Source organism: Arachis hypogaea, chromosome 14 (genome assembly GCF_003086295.3).
Source record: "Arachis hypogaea cultivar Tifrunner chromosome 14, arahy.Tifrunner.gnm2.J5K5, whole genome shotgun sequence".
In the NCBI taxonomy this organism is placed as follows: Eukaryota; Viridiplantae; Streptophyta; class Magnoliopsida; order Fabales; family Fabaceae; genus Arachis; species Arachis hypogaea.
Window position 1 is genome coordinate 95,929,935 of NC_092049.1, and position 22,156 is coordinate 95,952,090.

Sequence of the window (22,156 nt, forward strand, 5' to 3'; positions counted from 1 at the left end):
TGTTTTATCTTATATGTCCAATATTTATTATATTTACATGCTTGCACATGATTAAGGCCATTATTTGTTTAAACTCACTTATCCAAATCAAGCCTACCCTTTTCAATTACCTTTGTTAACCACTTTGAGCCTTTAAAACCCCATTTGTTCTATATTTTACCACATTACTAACCTTAAGCTGAAAAACAATTGCATATCCCAAATTGAATCTTTGGTTAGCTTAAGATAGAATTGTGTGTGCTAGTTAAGTATGGAAAATTGTGGGAACAAAAGTTGTTAAGGGGATGTGTCATGAAAATTTAAAGGGAATTTGGATACCTATTCATGTGAAACTATAAGAATTAAAAATCTATGTGCGTTGATAAGCTTCAACCCAACCTATATATTTTTAATGTAATCTTAAAGTTCATACCTAGCTACCCAGAATTCCCTTTTTCTATCCATACTCATGTATCAACTTTATATTTGGTTCTATCATATGTGCATTGATCTTTGAATTCTGAATTTAACATTGGGATAATTTTTTGTCCCCGTATTTATTTATATAAAATTTTTTTTTATTTTTTATTTTTTTTGACATTAAAATAAATATAGCTTATCAATGCACATAGATTTTTAATTCTTATAGTTTCACATGAGTAGGTATCCAAATTCCCATTAAATTCTCATGACACATTCCCTTAACAACTTTTGTTCCCACAATTTCCCATACTTAACTAGCACACACAATTCTATCTTAAGCTAACCAAAGATTCAATTTGGGATATACAATTGTTTTTCAGCTTAAGGTTAGTAATGTGGTAAAATATAGAACAAATGGGATTTAAAGGCTCAAAGTGGTTAACAAAGGTAATTGAAAAGGGTAGGCTTAATTTGGATAAGTAAGTTTAAACAAATAATGGCCTCAATCATGTGCAAGCATGTAAATATAATAAATATTGGACATATAAGATAAAACAAAATATAGATTACAATCATAGAGAAGTAAACACACAAGAATGAAATAATTATGGTTAAATAATGTAACCATACATAAAGGCTCAAATCTTTCACAGGTTGTGTGTTCTTTAGCTCAAATGTTATGTTCCAAATACAACTCAAGCAAATTTATCATAAAAATTTTGAAAAATTAGTGAAATTTTGTTCCAAAGATAGAGTCTTAAAAGAAACTTATTGTCTTTTCAGTCAAGTAGAACATGCATGCAACTATCCTAACCTATGCAATTTATTCTATTCTATAAAAGAAAGAAAATCTAACTAAAATATCCTAATTATTGGTGCTAGAGAAGAGAAATATCCTAAAATATGGCTCGTTATGGCGCTCTCTCATCTTTGCTTTCTGTTCTTGCCGATCCAACCTTTCGATTATCTGCTGGAGCAATTCATCAGTTGTAGGTGCTTGTGGTGTTGAAGAAGGATTATCTTCAACTGGAGTAATAGGAAGGCTTGTAGTGGCTGCTGGGAGTTTGAGGTATTTCCTGTTAGGGACATACTGATCATCCCGTGGAAGCACGGCTTTGGTGTCCCCAACTCTGTAGGAGACTCCGGCTGCTAAGACAAGATCTGAGACCAAGGCAGGGAAAGGTAAGTTGCCCGCAATTTGTACGTGTCCCATAGCATTCCGGATATGTCTTGAGAGATGCAGAGGTTGGTCTGTAAGGATGCACCAAAGTAGAACAGCCATGTCCGCAGAGAAGGAGGACTCATGAGTACTCGGAAAGACGTAATGGGACATGATCTGTGCCCAGACGCGAGCCTCCAAGGTAAGTGCTGAAGCCAAGATTCCCTTAGGGCGGGTACGGTAGTATCCGTAGATCCAACGACTGCCAGGTAATGCGACAACTCCGAGAACGGAGTCCCAGTCAAATTGGTACCTCTGGCACTTAAGTGCGGCTTCTTGGAAGGCGTCCATTCCTTCCGGAATAGAGGGAAGACTCAGAGCTTGCTGAATGGTCTCTTCTGTGATGGGGACTTGCTTCTGCCGGACATAAACAGACTGCAGGGTTGGCATGTAGAAGTTAGAGTAGAACTCAACTACCCAAGAAAGATTGACCTGCCTTGGCTGTCTCCATAGGAAACCCCATTGTCTTCGTTCAATTTGCGGCTCAACAAAGGAAGTAATATTGGACGGGATGATAAGAAGGTATTCATTGTTATAGTTTCTTTCTGCCAGGATAGGGAACATCTGTTCACAGTAGCGATTGGGAAATCGCGCAGTGTCCTTTGCTGGAAAGGATTTCTCCTTCTCATCAATCTTTATTATCCTCTTAACTCTTTTTGTTGAGGGCTTGACTGCGGTTGAAGAAGGCTCTGCCACTAATGCTCTTTTAGTTCCTCTTCTTGCTAGTGGTTTGGAAGTAGCTTTCTCTTTTCCTTTCTTGGTGGCCATCCTGAAAGAAGGGAAGAGAAAGTAAATTAAATTCAAAGAGATATACAGCAAGGAAGGAAACGGAAAAGAGGGTGATGGATGCACATTAAGATATACTGACATTATTACATGCTCGCGAGTACATGTGAAAAGCCAACAATGGAAAATAGCTAGTGCATATAAAGGCAAGTGACTGCAAGGTGTTTATTGGCATGCCGGCAAAGGGCATGAGTAGCATAGACCAAGCAATACTTTGTAGCAAACCATCACGTTTGTATTGACAATTAAATTCAATTAATACAATAGTAAAGGAAAGTTGTGAAAAGCAAGCATTGAATAGTATAACAACATAGAGAAGTGCATAATGCCATTTGAGCTTTTTCACAAACACATAGCATGCATGTTGAATAAGGTATAAAAAATATGAAGGTGAACATGCAAGCAATCCCTTAAATAGAATAAAAATTATTGTCAAATAATTTGCAACAATCCACAAGCATATAATGAGGGATAATGACTAAAAAAAGAAAAACAATTAAATTTCTAACACCATGTAAAAAGGAAAAGAAAAAGAAAGAAAATATGAATAATGAAAAGAAAAAGAAAAGAAAAGAAAATACATATAAAATAATAAGAATGATAGAAAAAGAAAGAGGGAGGATGAAAGTAAAACCTTGTTAATGGAGGTGAGAGAGATAGAGAGTGAAAGGTGAGATAGAAGGGGGAAGGGAGAAGGAAGAAATAAGGAGGGAAAAGGAAAATTAGGATTTGGAGGAGAGAAAGATAAGATATGTGGTAATTTTAGGTTGAGCTGTGCGGCGCATGCGACGCGGCCGCGTGGGGCACGCGTTCGCGTGGATGCGCTTCAAGTATGGTGACGCGATCGCGTCGGTCACACGGTCGCGTGACCCATGTTATGCGTCTGGCGCGAGTGCAGCCTCGCACCAGCACAACTCTCTGTTCAAATTAATTTGTTTGCCAAAATTGGGACGGCGCGATCGCGTGGGTCACGGGATCGCGTGAGTGTGCGCCAGAAAATGGATGACGCGGTCGCGTGATAAGGATTGTGCTTCCAGCACCAATCCAGTATCACTCTCGCACAATATGTCATTGTGCACCCTTTTACGTCGAAAACTCAGGGCACGCGGCCGCGTGGGTTGATTTGTGCCATTGGCACGCCTTCAGCCACACTCTAGCGTGACTTTCTGTTCATTTTTATTTTTCTTTATTCTCCCTGTGACGCGGACGCGTCGCTGATGCGATCGCGTCACGTAGCAAAAAAAATTTTTTTTTTGAAAATAAAAACATTTAAATGCAGATGCACGAAAGTACTAATAAAGAGAAGAGTTATTGAATAGGAAAAACTAAAAATAAAGAAAAGAATGATCATACCATGGTGGGTTGTCTCCCACCTAGCACTTTGCTTTAACGTCCATAAGTTGGACGCTCCACTAGCTCAATCTTCTGCTATGTGGGGATCTTCCAAGAGGAAGATCTCAAGCTCCTTGTTTCTCTGCATCTTCTCGCCATGGTATAGCTTCAGGCGTTGTCCATTAACCTTAATAAGTTCAGAGCTTGAAAGATGGCTTAAGTGATAAACTCCGTATGGTTCGGCCTTCTCTACTCTGTATGGATCTTCCCATCTTGATCTCAACTTACCTGGCATGAGCCTTAGTCGAGATTTGTAAAGGAGGACTAAATCCCTAGGTTGGAACTCTCTCTTCTTGATGTTTTGATCATGTACAGCCTTCATCTTTTCCTTGTATATTCTGGAGTTTTCATAAGGTTCTAGGCGAAGGCTCTCCAGTTCCTGCAGTTGCAACTTCCTTTCAGCTCCGGCTTTCTCAATTCCCATGTTGCACTCCTTAACTGCCCAAAAAGCTCTGTGTTCTACTTCAACTGGGAGATGACAAGCTTTTTCATAAACCAAGCGGAAAGGGCTCATCCCAATGGGTGTCTTGTATGCTGTTCTATATGCCCAGAGTGCATCTTGTAGCCTGGTGCTCCAGTCTTTTCTATGAGGCTTTACTATCTTTTGCAAGATACGCTTAATTTCTCTATTTGACACCTCGGCTTGCCCATTAGTTTGGGGATGGTAAGCTGTTGCAACTTTATGAATTATCCCATGCTTCTTCATTAATCTTGTTAGTCTCCTGTTACAAAAATGGGTGCCTTGATCGCTCACGATTGCTCGTGGTGATCCGAAGCGACATATAATATGGTTTTTCACAAAGGAAACAACAGTGTTAGCATCATCAGTGCAAGTAAGAATTGCTTCCACCCATTTGGAAATATAATCCACAGCTAACAATATATAAAAATATCCATTAGAATTTGGAAATGGACCCATGAAGTCAATGCCCTAAACATAAAAAATTTCACAGAAGAGCATAATTTGTTGAGGCATCTCATCCCTCCTGGATATATTACCAAATTTCTGGCATGGGAGACAAGATTTACAGAACTCAGTAGCGTCTCTAAAAAGAGTAGGCCACCAGAATCCACAGTCTAAGATCTTTTTGGCTGTTCTTTGAGGACCAAAATGTCCTCCACTCTCAGATGAGTGACATGCCTCTAGAATGAACTGGAATTCTAATTGAGGCACACAACGTCTAATTACTTGATCAGCGCCACATCTCCATAAATATGAGTCATCCCATATATAATATTTAGACTCGCTTTTCAGCTTGTCTCTTTGATGCTTAGAAAAATTTGGAGGAAATGTGCGGCTAACTAAATAGTTAGCAACAGTTGCATACCAAGGGACTACCTCAGATACTGCTTGCAGGTTATCAAAAGGAAAATTATCATCTATAGGAGTAGAATCATCCTTAATATGCTCAAGGCGACTCAAGTGGTCTGCCACTAAATTCTGATTACCACTCCTATCCTTTATTTCTAAATCAAATTCTTGTAACAACAGTATCCAAAGTATGAGTCTTGGTTTGGATTCCTTTTTAGCTAATAGATACTTTAAAGCTGCATGGTCCGAATACACTACTACTCTAGTACCAAGTAAATAAGCTCGGAATTTATCCAGAGCAAAAACAATAGCAAGAAGCTCTTTCTCAGTAGTGGTATAGTTGGACTGGGCAGTGTCTAAAGTCTTAGACGCATAAGCAATAACGAAAGGATCCTTACCTTCACGCTGAGCCAGCGCTGCTCCTACTGCATGGTTGGAAGCATCGCACATGATTTCAAACGGCTGGCTCCAGTCTGGTCCTCTCACAATTGGAGCTTGAGTCAGAGCAGTCTTCAGCTTATCAAACGCTTGTTTGCAATCCTCACTGAACTCGAACTCAATATCCTTCTGCAGTAATCTGGATAAGGGAAGTGCGACCTTACTAAAGTCCTTAATAAATCTCCTGTAAAAACCTGCATGGCCAAGGAACGAACGGACTTCCCTCACAGAAGAGGGGTAAGGTAAACTAGAAATAACATTCACCTTTGCTGGGTCTACAGAAATGCCATTATTAGATACCACATGTCCTAATACAATTCCTTGTTTTACCATAAAGTGACATTTTTCAAAATTTAATACAAGGTTTGTATTAACACATCTATCTAATACTCTAGATAATCCATCTAAGCAATGGCTAAAAGAATCACCATAAACGCTAAAATTATCCATAAAAACTTCCATACAGTCCTCAATAAGATCAGAGAAAAGACTCATCATGCACCTTTGGAAAGTAGCTGGTGCATTGCACAAGCCAAAGGGCATTCTCTTGTAAACATATGTCCCAAAAGGACATGTAAAAGTAGTTTTTTCCTGATCCTCAGGAGCTATATGAATTTGGAAATAACCTGTGTAACCATCTAAAAAGCAATAATGTGATTTACCTGACAGGTGATCCAGTATTTGATCAATGAATGGAAGTGGGTAGTGATCCTTACGGGTAGCTTGGTTGAGACGCCTGTAATCAATGCAGACTCTCCAAGCATTCTGAACTCTAGTTGCTATGAGCTCTCCATGCTCATTCTTCACTGTAGTGACTCCAGACTTCTTGGGCACCACTTGTACTGGGCTTACCCATTCACTGTCTGAAATGGGATATATGATACCGGCTTCCAATAGTCTGGTCACTTCCTGGTGCACGAAATTGTGATACATATCCATGGCTTCAAAGGCCTGGTGCTCTGATCTAGTTTTATTGTCTGTCACAACTTCGATACAACTAACCAGCAAGTGCACTGGGTCGTCCAAGTAATACCTTACGTGAGTAAGGGTCGAATCCCACGGAGATTGTTGGTATGAAGCAAGCTATGGTCACCTTGTAAATCTCAGTCAGGCAGATATAAAGTGATAATGGTGTTTTCGAATATTATATAATAAAATAGGGATAGAGATACTTATGTAAATCATTGGTAGGAATTTCAGATAAGCAAATGGAGATGCTTTTTGTTCCTCTGAACCTCTGCTTTCCTGCTATCTTCATCCAATCAGTCTCACTCCTTTCCATGGCTGGCTTTATGTGATACATCACCACTGTCAATGGCTACTTTCGGTCATCTCTCGGGAAAATGATCCAATGCCCTGTCACGGCACGGCTAATCGTCTGGAGGCATCACCCTTGCCAATGGCTTCATCTTATCCTCTCAGTGAATAATATGCTCACGCACCCTGTCACGGCACGGCTATCCATCTGTCGGTTCTCGATCATGCTGGAATAGGATTTACTATCCTTTTGCGTCCGTCACTAACGCCCTGCAATCGCGAGTTAGGAGCTCGTCACAGTCATCCAATCATTGAATCCTACTCGGAATACCACAGACAAGGTTTAGACCTTCCAGATTCTCTTGAATGCCGCCATCATTCTAGCTTACGCCACGAAGATTCCGGTTAAGAGATCTAAGAGATATTCATTCTAGCTTATTTCATGTAGAACGGAAGTGTTTGTCAGGCACGTGTTCATAGGGGAGATGGTGATGAGCGTCACACATAATCATCACCTTCATCACGTTCTTGGGTGCGAATGGATATCTTAGAAGCGAAATAAGATGAATTGAATAGAAAACAGTAGTACTTGCATTAATCTTTGAGGAACAGCAGAGCTCCACACCTTAATCTATGGAGTCTAGAAACTCTACCGTTAAAAATACATAAGTGAAGGTCCAGGCATGGCCGAGATGGCCAGCCCCCTAAAACGTGATCAAAGGATCATAAGGTAATCCAAAGATGCCTAATACAATAGTAAGAGGTCCTATTTATAATAAACTAGCTACTAGGGTTTACATGAGTAAGTATTTGATGTATAAATCCACTTCCGGGGCCCACTTGGTGTGTGTTTGGGCTGAGCTTAAGTGTTGCACGTGCAGAGGCCATTTGTGGAGTTGAATGCCAGTTTTTGTGCCAGTTTGGGCGTTCAACTCTGGTTTTGGATCCTTTTCTGGCGCTGGACGCCAGATTTGGGTAGAAAGCTGGCGTTGAACGCCAGTTTACGTCGTCAATTCTTGGCCAAAGTATAGACTATTATATATTGCTGGAAATCCCTGGATGTCTACTTTCCAACGCAATTGGAAGCACGCCATTTCGAGTTCTGTAGCTCCAGAAAATCCACTTTGAGTGCAGGGAGGTCAGAATCCAACAATATCAGCAGTCCTTTTTCAACCTCTGAATCTGATTTCTGCTCAAGTCCCTCAATTTCAGCCAGAAAATACCTGAAATCACAGAAAAACACACAAACTCATAGTAAAGTCCAGAAATGTGAATTTAACACAAAATCTATTAAAAACATCCCTAAAAGTAACTAGATCCTACTAAAAACATACTAAAAACAATGTCAAAAAGCGTATAAATTATCCGCTCATCACAGCACCAAACTTAAATTGTTGCTTGTCCCCAAGCAACTGAAAATCAAAATAGGATAAAAAGAATAGAATATACTATAAATTCCAAACTATCAATGAAACAGAGCTTCAATCATATGAGCGGGACTTATAGCTTTTTGCCTCTTGAATAGTTTTGGCATCTCACTTTATCCATTGAGGTTCAGAATGATTGGCATCTATAGGAACTTCAGATTTCGAATAGTGTTATTGACTCTCCTAGTTCAGTATGATGATTCTTGAACACAGCTTCTTTATGAGTCTTGGCCGTGGCCCTAAGCACTTTGTTTTCCAGTATTACCACCGGATACATAAATGCCACAGATACATAATTGGGTGAACCTTTTCACATTGTGACTCAGCTTTGCTAAAGTCCCCAATTAGAGGTGTCCAGGGTTCTTAAGCACACTCTTTTTTTTGCTTTGGACCTTGACTTTAACCGCTCAGTCTCAAGTTTTCACTTGACACCCACACGCCACAAGCACATGGTTAGGGACAGCTTGGTTTAGCCGCTTAGACCAGGATTTTATTCCTTTAGGCCCTCCTATCCACTGATGCTCAAAGCCTTGGGATCCTTTTTTATTTGCCCTTGACTTTTGGTTTTAAGGGTTATTGGCTTTTTCTGCTTGCTTTTTCTTTTTCTTTCTATATTTTTTTTTTCTTCTTTTTTTTTTCGCCTTTTTTTTTTCTGCAAGCTTTGTTCTTTGCTGCTTTTTCTTGCTTCAAGAATCATTTTTATGATTTTTCAGATTATCAAATAACATGTCTCCTAGTCATTATTCTTTCAAGAGCCAACATATTTAACATTCTTAAACAACAACTTCAAAAGACATATGCACTGTTCAAGCATACATTCAGAAAACAAGAAGCATTGTCACCACATCAATATAATTAAACTAAGTTCAAGGATAAATTCGAAACTCATGTACTTCTTGTTCTTTTGAATTAAAACATTTTTCATTTAAGAGAGGTGATGGATTCATAGGACATTTATAACTTTAAGACAAAGTTACTAACTACTAATGATCATGTAATGAAGACACAAACATAGATAAGCACATAACATAGAAAACGAAAAGCAGAAGAATTAAGAACAAGGAATGAATCCACCTTAGTGATGGTGGCATTTCCTTCTTGAGGAATCAATGATGTCCTTGAGCTCTTCTATGTCTCTTCCTTGCCTTTGTTGCTCCTCCTTCAGTTCTTTCAGATCTTCTCTGATTTCATGAAGGATGATGGAGTGCTCTTGATGTTCCACCCTTAGTTGCTTCCAATAATTGTGTGGAAGAAAATGTATCCCTTGAGGTATCTCAGGGATCTCATGATTTGCAGTCAAATGTTCTACCACTGAGCTATAGACCCTTGATGGAAGCTTTTGTCTTCCCTTTCCTCATTCTAGAGGTTTCTCTGGCCTTAGGTGCCATCAATGGTTATGGAAAAAACAAAAAAGCTATGCTTTTACCACACCAAACTTAGAATGTTGCTCGCCCTCGAGCAAAAGAAGAAAGAATAGAAGAAGAAGAAGAAGATATGGAGGAGATGGATGGGAGTGTGTATTCGGCCATATGGGTGGGATTGGGTGGGAGAGAGATGTTGAATTTTTGAAGGTAGTGGGTGTATGGATGTGAGTGGTAAATGGAAAAAAAAAGGGATGATCATGAATGGAAAGAGAGATGATGAGGTAGGTGGGGATCCTGTGGGGTCCACAGATCCTGAGATGATCTTGTGGGGTCCACAGATCCTGAGGTGTCAAGGCATTTACATCCCTGCACCAATTTAGGCATGTAAAATGCCCTTGCACACAACTCTGGGCGTTCAGCGCCAGGTTGGTGCCCATTTTGGGCGTTCAACGCCCCTTTGCTGCCATTTCTGGCGTTGAACTCCAGAACCATGCTTGTTCTGGGCGTTCAGCGCCAGGATGCTCCCATTCTGGGCGTTCAGCGCCAGAACTATGCTCTGTTCTGGCGTTTGAACGCCAGACAGATGCTCCCCCAGGGTGTGATTTTTCTTCTGCTGTTTTTGATTCCGTTTTCAATTTTTATATTTATTTTGTGACTCCTCATGATCATGAACCTATAAAGACACATAACTAAGAAAAATATAGTTAGATAAATAAACATTGGGTTGCCTCCCAACAAGCGCTTCTTTAATGTCAATAGCTTGACAGTGGGCTCTCATGGAGCCTCACAGATGTGTAGAGCTTTGTTGAGACTCTCCAACACCAAACTTAGAGTTTGGATATGGGAGTTCAACACCAAACTTAGAGTTTGGTTGTGGCCTCCCAACACCAAACTTAGAGTTTGACTGTGGGGGCTCTGGTTGACTCTGCTTGGAGAAAAGCTTTTTCTGCTTCCTCTCCATGGTTGCAGAGGGAGATCCTTGAGTTTTAAACACAAGGGAGTTCTCATTCCATTGAAGGAATATTTCACCTCTGTCAACATCAATCACAGCTCTTGCTGTGGCCAGGAAAGGTCTTCCTAGGATGATGGATTCATCCTCTTCCTTTCCAGTATCCAGGACTATGAAATCAGCAGGGATGTAAAGGCCTTCAACCTTTACTAACACGTCCTCTACTTGTGCATAAGCCTGTTTTCTTGAGCTGTCTGCCATCTCTAATGAGATTTTAGCAGCTCGCACCCCATAGATTCCCAGTTTCTCTATTACAGAGAGGGGCATGAGGTTTATTCCTGAACCAAGGTCACACAGAGCCTTAAAGATCATGGTGCCTATGGTACAGGGTATTATGAACTTTCCAGGATCCTGTCTCTTCTGAGGCAATGTCAGTTGATCCAGATCACTTAGTTCATTGATGAACAAGGGAGGTTCAACTTCCCAAGTATCAATACCAAATAATTTGGCATTTAGCTTCATGATTGCACCAAGAAACTTGGCAGTTTGCTCTTCAGTAACATCCTCATTCTCTTCAGAAGAGGAATACTCATCAGAGCTCATGAAGGGCATAAGGAGGTTCAATGGGATCTCTATGGTCTCTAGATGGGCCCCAGAGTCCTTTGGTTCCTCAGAGGGAAGCTCCTTATTGACCACTGGACGTCCCAGGAGGTCTTCCTCCTTGGGATTCACGTCCTCTCCTCTCCTCACAGGTTCGGCCATGGCGCTTATGTCAATGGCCTTGCACTCTCCTTTTGGATTCTCTTCTGTATTGCTTGGGAGAGTACTAGGAGGGATTTCAATGATCCTTTTACTCAGCTGGCCCACTTGTGCTTCCAGATTTCTAATGGAAGACCTTGTTTCATTCATGAAACTTACAGTGGCTTTAGATAGATCAGAGACTAGATTTGCTAAATTAGAAGCATTTTGTTTAGATTTCTCTGTCTGTTGCTGAGTTGATGATGGAAAAGGCTTGCTGTTGTTAAACCTGTTTCTTCCACCATTGTTAAAGCCTTGTTGAGGCTTTTGATCCTTCCATGAGAAATTTGGATGATTTCTCCATGATGAGTTATAGGTGTTTCCATAAGGTTCACCTAAGTAGTTTACCTCTGCTATTGAAGGGTTCTCAGGATCATAAGCTTCTTCTTCAGGAGAAGCCTCTTGAGTACTGTTAGATGCAGCTTGCATTCCATTCAGACTCTGAGAAATCATATTGACTTGCTGAGTCAATATTTTATTCTGAGCCAATATGGAATTCAGAGTATCAACTTCAAGAACTCCCTTCTTCATAGGCGTCCCATTACTCACATGATTCCTTTCAGACGTGTACATGAACTGGTTATTAGCAACCATGTCAATGAGTTCTTGAGCATCTGCAGGCGTTTTCTTTAGGTGAATGGATCCACCTGCAGAAGTGTCCAGTGACATCTTTGATAGCTCAGATAAACCATCATAGAATATATCCAGGATGGTCCATTCTGAAAGCATGTCAGAAGGACACTTTTCGATCAACTGTTTGTATCTTTCCCAAGCTTCATAGAGGGATTCACCTTCTTTCTGTCTGAAGGTTTGAACATCAGCTCTAAGCTTGCTCAGCTTTTGAGGAGGAAAGTACTTGGCTAAGAAAGCCGTGACCAGCTTATCCCAAGAGTTCAGGCTGTCTTTGGGTTGAGAATCCAACCATAATCTAGCTCTGTCTCTTACAGCAAAAGGGAAAAGCATGAGCCTGTAGACTTCAGGATCTACTCCATTAGTCTTAACAGTATCACATATCTGCAAGAATTCAGTTAAGAACTTAAAGGGATCTTCAGATGGAAGTCCATGAAACTTGCAGTTCTGCTGCATCAGAGAAACTAATTGAGGTTTCAGCTCAAAGTTGTTTGCTCCAATGGCAGGAATGGAGATGCTTCTTCCATGTAAATTGGAATTAGGTGCAGTGAAGTCACCAAGCATCTTCCTTATATTATTATTATTTTCGGCTGCCATCTCCTTTTCCTGTTCGAAAATTTCTGAAAGGTTATCTCTGGATTGTTGTATTTTAGCTTCTCTTAATTTTTTCTTCAGAGTCCTTTCAGGTTCTGGATCTGCTTTAACAAGAATGTTCTTGTCCTTGCTCCTGCTCATATGACAAAGAAGATGGCACAGAAAAAATAGTAATAATAATATGGATCCTTTATACCACAGTATAGGGATCCTTGTGTTAGTAGAAGAAAAGAAGGGAGAAAAATCTGAACTCAGAGAGAGAGGGGGTTCGGATTTTTGGAGAGTTGAAGGAAAGATGTTAGTATATCAATAAACAAATAGAAGAAGATGAGAGGGGGAAGTGAATTTTCGAAAACAATTTTTGAAAAAGAGTTAGTGATTTTTGAAAATAGTTTTTGAAAAAGGTTAGTATTTTTTTCGAAAATTTTTTTTTAATTAAAAAATAAAAATAATTAGTTAATAAAAAAGAAATTTTTGAAAAAGAGGGAAGATATTTTCGAAAATTAGAGAGAGAGAGTTAGTTAGGTAGTTTTGAAAAAGTTAAGAAACAAACAAAAAGTTAGTTAGTTAGTTGAAACAAATTTTGAAAACGAATTTTGAAAAGATAAGAAGTTAGGAAGTTAGAAAAGATATTTTGAAATCAAATTTTGAAAAAGATAAGATAAGAAGATATTTTAGAAACTAATTTTGAAAAAGATTTGATTTTTAAAATCTCAATTAATGACTTGATTCACAAGAAATCACAAGATATGATTCTAGAACTTAAAGTTTGAATCTTTCTTAACAAGCAAGTAACAAACTTCAAATTTTTGAATCAAAACATTAATTGATTATGTTATTTTCGAAAATTTGGTATAATAATAAGAAAAAGATTTTTGAAAAATATTTTTGGAATTTTCGAAAATAACTAAGAATTTTGAAAAAGATTTGATTTTTGAAAAAGATTTTGAAAAAGATAAGATTTTCAAATTGAAAATTTGATTTGACTCATAAGAAACAACTTGATTTTAAAAATTTTTGAAAAAGTCAACTCAAATTTTCGAATTTGATGAGAGAAAAATGGAAAGATATTTTTTTGATTTTTGAATTTTTATGATGAGAGAGAAAAACACTAAAAATGATGCAATGCATGAAATTTTTAGATCAAAACAATGAATGCATGCATGAATGATATGAGTGTCAAGATGAACACCAAGAACACTTTGAATGTCAAGATGAACATCAAGAACATAATTTTGAAAAATTTTTAATGCAAAGAAAACATGCAAGACACCAAACTTAGAATTCTTTAATGCTTAGACACTAAGAATTCAAGAATGCATATGAAAAACATGAAAAGACACAAAACAAAAAATCATCAAGATCAAACAAGAAGACTTACCAAGAACAACTTGAAGATCATGAAGAACACCATGAATGCATGAGAATTTTCGAAAAATGCAAGATGCATATGCAAGTGACACCAAACTTATGATATGACTTAAGACTCAAACAAGAAACACAAAAATATTTTTGATTTTTATGATTTTCTAATTAATTTTTTTGGATTTTTATTTTATATTTTTCGAAAAATTCTTTTGAAAAAGAAAATAAAGATTCCAAAATTTTTAATATGAATTCCAAGAATCTTGCCATGTTAGTCTTAAAGCTCCAATCAAAGGGTCAGGCATGGCTTAATAGCCAGCCAGGCTTTAATCAAAATATGAGTGTAATTCAGACATGACAAGCCTAACATGCTCTATCCAAAAGAATTAGACATGGCTTTACAGCCAGCCATGCTTCACATGCTTCATGAAACACTGGAATTCATTCTTAAAAATTCTGAATAAAATTTTTTTTTTTTGAAAACATTTTTTATTTTTTTCGAAAACAGATGAGAAAATTTTAGAAATATTTTTGAAAAATTTTTGAAAATAAAATAAAAAGAAAATTACCTAATCTGAGCAACAAGATGAATCGTTAGTTGTCCAAACTCAAACAATCCCCGGCAACGGCGCCAAAAACTTGGTGCACGAAATTGTGATACATATCCATGGCTTCAAAGGCCTGGTGCTCTGATCTAGTTTTATTGTCTGTCACAACTTCGATACAACTAACCAGCAAGTGCACTGGGTCGTCCAAGTAATACCTTACGTGAGTAAGGGTCGAATCCCACGGAGATTGTTGGTATGAAGCAAGCTATGGTCACCTTGTAAATCTCAGTCAGGCAGATATAAAGTGATAATGGTGTTTTCGAATATTATATAATAAAATAGGGATAGAGATACTTATGTAAATCATTGGTAGGAATTTCAGATAAGCGAATGGAGATGCTTTTCGTTCCTCTGAACCTCTGCTTTCCTGCTATCTTCATCCAATCAGTCTCACTCCTTTCCATGGCTGGCTTTATGTGATACATCACCACTGTCAATGGCTACTTTCGGTCATCTCTCGGGAAAATGATCCAATGCCCTGTCACGGCACGGCTAATCGTCTGGAGGCATCACCCTTGCCAATGGCTTCATCTTATCCTCTCAGTGAATAATATGCTCACCCACCCTGTCACGGCACGGCTATCCATCTGTCGGTTCTCGATCATGCTGGAATAGGATTTACTATCCTTTTGCGTCCGTCACTAACGCCCTGCAATCGCGAGTTAGGAGCTCGTCACAGTCATCCAATCATTGAATCCTACTCGGAATACCATAGACAAGGTTTAGACCTTCCGGATTCTCTTGAATGCCGCCATCATTCTAGCTTACGCCACGAAGATTCCGGTTAAGAGATCTAAGAGATATTCATTCTAGCTTATTTCATGTAGAACGGAAGTGTTTGTCAGGCACGTGTTCATAGGGGAGATGGTGATGAGCATCACACATAATCATCACCTTCATCACGTTCTTGGGTGCGAATGGATATCTTAGAAGCGAAATAAGATGAATTGAATAGAAAACAGTAGTACTTGCATTAATCTTTGAGGAACAGCAGAGCTCCACACCTTAATCTATGGAGTGTAGAAACTCAACCGTTAAAAATACATAAGTGAAGGTCCAGGCATGGCCGAGATGGCCAGCCCCCTAAAACGTGATCAAAGGATCATAAGGTAATCCAAAGATGCCTAATACAATAGTAAGAGGTCCTATTTATAATAAACTAGCTACTAAGGTTTACATGAGTAAGTATTTGATGTATAAATCCACTTCCGGGGCCCACTTGGTGTGTGTTTGGGCTGAGCTTAAGTGTTGCACGTGCAGAGGCCATTTGTGGAGTTGAACGCCAGTTTTTGTGCCAGTTTGGGCGTTCAACTCTGGTTTTGGATCCTTTTCTGGCGCTGAACGCCAGATTTGGGTAGAAAGCTGGCGTTGAACGCCAGTTTACGTTGTCAATTCTTGGCCAAACTATGGACTATTATATATTGCTGGAAATCCCTGGATGTCTACTTTCCAACTCAATTGGAAGCGCGCCATTTCGAGTTCTGTAGCTCCAGAAAATCCACTTTGAGTGCAGGGAGGTCAGAATCCAACAACATCAGCAGTCCTTTTTCAACCTCTGAATCTGATTTCTGCTCAAGTCCCTCAATTTCAGCCAGAAAATACCTGAAATCACAGATAAACACACAAACTCATAGTAAAGTCCAGAAATGTGAATTTAACACAAAATCTATTAAAAACATCCCTAAAAGTAACTAGATCCTACTAAAAATATACTAAAAACAATGTCAAAAAGCGTATAAATTATCCGCTCATCACAACACCAAACTTAAATTGTTGCCTGTCCCCAAGCAACTGAAAATCAAAATAGGATAAAAAGAATAGAATATACTATAAATTCCAAACTATCAATGAAACAGAGCTTCAATCATATGAGCGGGACTTATAGCTTTTTGCCTCTTGAATAGTTTTGGCATCTCACTTTATCCATTGAGGTTCAGAATGATTGGCATCTATAGGAACTTCAGATTTCGAATAGTGTTATTGACTCTCCTAGTTCAGTATGATGATTCTTGAACACAGCTTCTTTATGAGTCTTGGCCGTGGCCCTAAGCACTTTGTTTTCCAGTATTACCACCGGATACATAAATGCCACAGACACATAATTGGGTGAACCTTTTCAGATTGTGACTCAGCTTTGCTAAAGTCCCCAATTAGAGGTGTCCAGGGTTCTTAAGCACACTCTTTTTTTTGCTTTGGACCTTGACTTTAACCGCTCAGTCTCAAGTTTTCACTTGACACCTACACGCCACAAGCACATGGTTAGGGACAGCTTAGTTTAGCCGCTTAGACCAGGATTTTATTCCTTTAGGCCCTCCTATCCACTGATGCTCAAAGCCTTGGGATCCTTTTTTATTTGCCCTTGCCTTTTGGTTTTAAGGGTTATTGGCTTTTTCTGCTTGCTTTTTCTTTTTCTTTCTATATTTTTTTTTCTTCTTTTTTTTTTTCGCCTATTTTTTTTTCTGCAAGCTTTGTTCTTTGCTGCTTTTTCTTGCTTCAAGAATCATTTTTATGATTTTTCAGATTATCAAATAACATGTCTCCTAGTCATTATTCTTTCAAGAGCCAACATATTTAACATTCTTAAACAACAACTTCAAAAGACATATGCACTGTTCAAGCATACATTTAGAAAACAAGAAGCATTGTCACCACATCAATATAATTAAACTAAGTTCAAGGATAAATTCGAAACTCATGTACTTCTTGTTCTTTTGAATTAAAACATTTTTCATTTAAGAGAGGTGATGGATTCATAGGACATTTATAACTTTAAGACAAAGTTACTAACTACTAATGATCATGTAATGAAGACACAAACATAGATAAGCACATAACATAGAAAACGAAAAGCAGAAGAATTAAGAACAAGGAATGAATCCACCTTAGTGATGGTGGCATTTCCTTCTTGAGGAATCAATGATGTCCTTGAGCTCTTCTATGTCTCTTCCTTGCCTTTGTTGCTCCTCCTTCAGTGCTTTTAGATCTTCTCTGATTTCATGAAGGATGATGGAGTGCTCTTGATGTTCCACCCTTAGTTGCTTCCAATAATTGTGTGGAAGAAAATGTATCCCTTGAGGTATCTCAGGGATCTCATGATTTGCAGTCAAATGTTCTACCACTGAGCTATAGACCCTTGATGGAAGCTTTTGTCTTCCCTTTCCTCATTCTAGAGGTTTCTCTGGCCTTAGGTGCCATCAATGGTTATGGAAAAAACAAAAAAGCTATGCTTTTACCACACCAAACTTAGAATGTTGCTCGCCCTCGAGCAAAAGAAGAAAGAATAGAAGAAGAAGAAGAAGATATGGAGGAGATGGATGGGAGTGTGTATTCGGCCATATGGGTGGGATTGGGTGGGAGAGAGATGTTGAATTTTTGAAGGTAGTGGGTGTATGGATGTGAGTGGTAAATGGAAAAAAAAAAGGGATGATCATGAATGGAAAGAGAGATGATGAGGTAGGTGGGGATCCTGTGGGGTCCACAGATCCTGAGATGATCCTGTGGGGTCCACAGATCTTGAGGTGTCAAGGCATTTACATCCCTGCACCAATTTAGGCATGTAAAATGCCCTTGCACACAACTCTGGGCGTTCAGCGCAAGGTTGGTGCCCATTTTGGGCGTTCAACGCCCCTTTGCTGCCATTTCTGGCGTTGAACGCCAGAACCATGCTTGTTCTGGGCGTTCAGCGCCAGGATGCTCCCATTCTGGGCGTTCAGCTGGAATAGGATTTACTATCCTTTTGCGTCCGTCACTAACGCCCTACAATCGCGAGTTAGGAGCTCGTCACAGTCATCCAATCATTGAATCCTACTCGGAATACCACAGACAAGGTTTAGACCTTCTGGATTCTCTTCAATGCCGCCATCATTCTAGCTTACACCACGAAGATTCCGGTTAAGAGATCTAAGAGATATTCATTCTAGCTTATTTCATGTAGAACGGAAGTGTTTGTCAGGCACGTGTTCATAGGGGAGATGGTGATGAGCATCACACGTAATCATCACCTTCATCACGTTCTTGGGTGCGAATGGATATCTTAGAAGCGAAATAAGATGAATTGAATAGAAAACAGTAGTACTTGCATTAATCTTTGAGGAACAGCAGAGCTCCACACCTTAATCTATGGAGTGTAGAAACTCTACTGTTAAAAATACATAAGTGAAGGTCCAGGCATGGCCGAGATGGCCAGCCCCCTAAAACGTGATCAAAGGATCATAAGGTAATCCAAAGATGCCTAATACAATAGTAAGAGGTCCTATTTATAATAAACTAGCTACTAGGGTTTACATGAGTAAGTATTTGATGTATAAATCCACTTCCGGGGCCCACTTGGTGTGTGTTTGGGCTGAGCTTAAGTGTTGCACGTGCAGAGGCCATTTGTGGAGTTGAACGCCAGTTTTTGTGCCAGTTTGGGCGTTCAACTCTGGTTTTGGATCCTTTTCTGGCGCTGGACGCCAGATTTGGGTAGAAAGCTGGCGTTGAACGCCAGTTTACGTCGTCAATTCTTGGCCAAAGTATGGACTATTATATATTGTTGGAAAGCCCTGGATGTCTACTTTCCAACGCAATTGGAAGCGCGCCATTTTTAGTTCTGTAGCTCCAGAAAATTCACTTTGAGTGCAGGGAGGTCAGAATCCAACAGCATCAGCAGTCCTTTTTCAACCTCTGAATCTGATTTCTGCTCAAGTCCCTCAATTTCAGCCAGAAAATACCTGAAATCACAGAAAAACACACAAACTCATAGTAAAGTCCAGAAATGTGAATTTAACACAAAATCTATTAAAAACATCCCTAAAAGTAACTAGATCCTACTAAAAACATACTAAAAACAATGTCAAAAAGCGTATAAATTATCCGCTCATCACTTCCTTTTTGACAACTTCCAAGATGGTGGGATTCAATCTTCTTTGGGGTTGACGGACAGGTCTTGCTCCCTCTTCTAAAAATATTCTGTGCTCACATACTTGAGGGTTGATGCCTACTATGTCTGCCAAGCTCCACCCAATTGCCTTCTTATGCTTCCTCAGCACATCAAGTAACTGCTCTTCTTGTTGAGAAGTAAGTTCCCTTGGAATGATAACTGGAAACCTCTGCTCATCTTCAAGATAAGCATATTTGAGATGTGGAGGGAGGGGTTTCAATTCTAACTTTTGATCATGGGCAGGCTCTGGATTATCTGGAGCTTGTGAAAATGACGAAGTGCCCTCATTGTCAGTTAAGAGGGTCCCCATACTTGGACCTTGTCCAGTGTGCCTCTCTTCTAACTCTTCCTTGTGAACTTCAGCTACACTTTCATCTATAACATCACACTGAAAGATAGAACGATCTTCTGGAGGGTTGTCAATGACTCCATTCAGATTGAAGATTACTATGCGGCCATCTATTTCAAAGAAGTATGTTCCTGAAAAGGCATCCAATTTGAATTTTGATGTCTTCAGGAATGGTCTTCCAAGTAGGATTGATGATGGCTTATCTGAATCATTATGGGGCATCTCCAAGATATAAAAATCAGTGGGGAATGTAAGCCCTTTAATGTTCACCAAAACATCTTCAGCAACTCCAGCCACTGTAATAATGCTTTTATATGCTAACACAAAATGAGCTGCCGACCTTTTTAAGGGAGGGAGCCTCAAAATATCATATATAGACAAAGGCATTATACTGACACATGCTCCTAAATCACACATGCAAACATAAATTACTACACCACCAATAGTATAGTTAACTATACAAGGACCTAGATCACTACATTTTTCAGGTAATCCTCCCATTAAAGCAGATATAGAACTACCTAAAGGAATAGTTTCTAATTCATTAATTTTTTCTTTATGGATACATAAGTCTTTTAGAAACTTTGCATATTTAGGTACCTGCTGAATAACATCAAAAAGAGGAACAGTTACCTCAACCTTTTTGAATATTTCTACCATTTTGGGGTCGGGTTCCAGCTGCTTCCTGGGCTTCTTTGCAAGTTGTGGAAATGGAATAGGAGTAGCGTTTTCTGTGGTGTTTGTGCCTTTTGGTGCTTCCTCCTGTGGTTGAGCTATTTCTTCTTCAGCTATGTCCTGTATGTCCTCTTCCTCTTCAACATCTTCTATTTCTACTACCTCTTCAGCTGAGGTGTGTTCTGGTGGGCTTGGTTCCTCCTGATTCCTCTCCTGCAGTGTGGTTCCAGACCTTAGGGTGATGGCATTAATGCCTCCCTTTGGATTGGGTAATGGTTGAGAGGGGATTCTAGTGGAGCTTGAAGGTTGGTTACTGGAATTTTGTGTTGATCCAATCTGTGACATAAGAGCTTGCAAAGTAGAGGTGAGACCATTTAGACTGGCATTAATACTATTCATGATGTTATTTTCCATGGTCTGTTGTCTTCGCTCAAAAGATTGTAGTAGCTCTTCAATAGGAGATAAAGAAGAATGAGTAAATTGAGAGGTCTGCTGTTGATTATTTTGTGGTCCTTGGTTTTGCCTCAGGTGAGGTGCTCTGTAAGGTTGATTCTGCTGCCTGTTGTTGTTATTATTCCATCTCTGATTTCCCTGATTATCTCTGCCTCCTCTGTTATTGTTGTCCCTCCAATTCTGGTTAGAATTGTCCTGCCATCTATGGTTATTATTTCCACTTTGATTGTACCCTTGGTTGGGGCGGTCATAGAAGTTATGAGTGGATGCCACCATGTTGTCTTCTTGTTAGAGTTGCGGGCATTCATCAGTGTAATGGCTATAATCAGCACAGATTCCGCAAATTCTTTGCGGGACCAGTTGTTGGTTTTGCTGTGGTGGAGGAGGTTGAGCTTGCTGAGCTTGTTGTTGATTCAATTGCATCTGCTTCAGCAAGTTGGTCATCTCACATATACTCTGAGCTAGAGCCGCAGTCTCTCTGCTAGAGGATACTTCTGCAACGGCTTTTGAACGGCCTTGCTTTTGTCTGTGGTTCCTAGTAGATTCAGCTAAATCACTGATCAATTTGCAAGCCTCATCAGTGGTCTTGTACTTCTTCATAGACCCATTGCTAGCACATTCCAATGTGGTCTTATCTTGGGGCCTCATGCCCTGTGTGATATAGCTAAGTAACACTATCTTGTCAATCATGTGGTGGGGGCATGCTTCCAGAAGATTATTGAAGCGCTCCCAGTTTTCAAAGAGAGTCTCATTGTCATCCTGAACAATTGTGGAAATATCCTTCCTCAGTTTATCAGTAACTTCAGATGGAAAGAATTTCTCCAAAAACTCCTTTCTGAGTGTATCCCAGTTGGATATATTTGCTAGATGTTGAGTGTAGTACCACTCTCTTGCTTTTCCCTCAAAAGAAAATGGGAAAGCTTTCAGCAAAATTGAAGTTTCATCAGTACCATCACGCCTGACAGTAGAACAGGCTGCCTGGAAATCTCTCAAGTGCTTGATAGGCTCTTGAGCAGGTAGGCCATGAAACTTGGGCATCAAATTTAGCAGTGCGGTCTTTATTTCAAAATCTGTAGCTACCACTGGATGATGCACTTGAAATGGTTGCATTGTAAAATCAGGGGCTCCTTCCTCCTGGATGGTAACTCTCCTAGCTGCCATGTCTTCTGCACGTAAAACAACCGAATCAGTAGAACGGGGGCTGGTTTCTTCCTCAAGTT

The 22,156-nt window shown here is 39.5% G+C and overlaps 2 non-coding genes across 2 annotated transcripts; both read left to right on the forward strand.

The window, feature by feature from the left end:
• The first annotated feature begins 12,067 nt into the window (after positions 1-12,067).
• On the forward strand, positions 12,068-12,175 carry LOC112746037 (small nucleolar RNA R71). The gene has a single exon (XR_003173937.1). It is a non-coding gene; the product is annotated as a small nucleolar RNA R71 (small nucleolar RNA).
• Positions 12,176-21,620: 9,445 nt separating this feature from the next.
• Positions 21,621-21,728, forward strand: LOC112746275 (small nucleolar RNA R71). Its single transcript, XR_003174167.1, has one exon. It is a non-coding gene; the product is annotated as a small nucleolar RNA R71 (small nucleolar RNA).
• Positions 21,729-22,156: the final 428 nt, after the last annotated feature.